This window comes from Eucalyptus grandis, chromosome 7, assembly GCF_016545825.1.
Source record: "Eucalyptus grandis isolate ANBG69807.140 chromosome 7, ASM1654582v1, whole genome shotgun sequence".
Classification (NCBI taxonomy): domain Eukaryota; kingdom Viridiplantae; phylum Streptophyta; class Magnoliopsida; order Myrtales; family Myrtaceae; genus Eucalyptus; species Eucalyptus grandis.
In genome coordinates, this window is record NC_052618.1 from 30,519,072 (window position 1) to 30,520,313 (window position 1,242).

Sequence of the window (1,242 nt, forward strand, 5' to 3'; positions counted from 1 at the left end):
ACCCAGGATGTTGAGCATCTTCTTGAGAAGAGTTTATCTGTAAGTATATTCTAAGGTTGGGATAATGGTCACTTCGATTTTTTGAAAAAAATTAAATTAAATTAAAAAAGAGAAAGTACAATAATGAAAATTTCAATTTTTTCTAAAAATAATTTTTTTTAATCTAAAATAAAGTAATGAGATTGAAATCATTTTGCAATAATATCCAATCATCAAAAAATATTTTTGATTATATATTATTGAACAAAGAAAAACTAACCATAGTTCTAAAAACAGTTTTACTAAAAAGCCTTTTTCTATATTATTAAGTTTTTGTGAAACAAAGATATCCTGACGCAAATTAAATCTGAAAATCACCGGTCCAAATATAACTAGAACTAGACCCGAACTTAATAAACTCTAGTTGATCCCAAAACTAACAGACTTTTTTACTCCCATGAAAATAGAAATGAACCTAAACCCACTAAACTAACTTAAGCCCATGCTAATTAAACCTAATTAAGCATTCTAACCTAATTACTTCTGACCTCCCGCTGCCACCGTCTTCTCCAAATGGCCGTGAGCCGACGACGTTGTCGCCCTCAGCCTGACCACGCTCTAACTCCGACGGCTCTGGACTCATGGCGACGGTCAGCATGGCCGAACCACGGTAACGAGCCTCCATCATCGTCAGCCACAAAGCCCGAAATACTAAACAAAGTAAACAACGGCAGTGGCGGGGGCAGCGAAGCGACCAAACGGCCGTGCCGGTAACGCCAAACATCACAGGGACATAGCAATAGAACGCAACGGTGCGGACGACTCGACTTTGGCAAAAAAAGGAGGAGACGAAAATTAGATCTCGTTGAGGCATTTCATCGAGCGGATGGCGCACGACACTGAACGAGGGGCTCCCGGCTGAGCCGGGACTCAAACTCGCACAGTCCCCTTGACATACGACCCACCAGACCGACAATATGAAAACACGGGGGCGAAGGGGCCGGAGTTCGCGTGAGCCGGACGGCCGCGAGCTCCGGCCCGGCGCGCCCGAAATAGGGCAAAAACAGAGCAGTAAAGAAAGGACAAAAAAGGGGCGCCAGAGCGCGCAACCAGGGAGCCCCTACCCGGCTTGGCGACGACGGCCGGAAGCCGGTCTCAATGCGAATCGAACTATAGCCAGCCATCTCAATTTCGCTAAGCTGGGAACCACAGGAAAACGGCGGATCGAAACCGAAACTCAACTCACCAAAAATCAGACGCCGT

At 44.8% G+C, this 1,242-nt stretch overlaps 1 pseudogene; it reads right to left on the bottom strand.

The window, feature by feature from the left end:
* Positions 1-664, bottom strand: part of LOC120296054 — an 8,730-nt pseudogene extending 8,066 nt beyond the window's left edge.
* Positions 665-1,242: the final 578 nt, after the last annotated feature.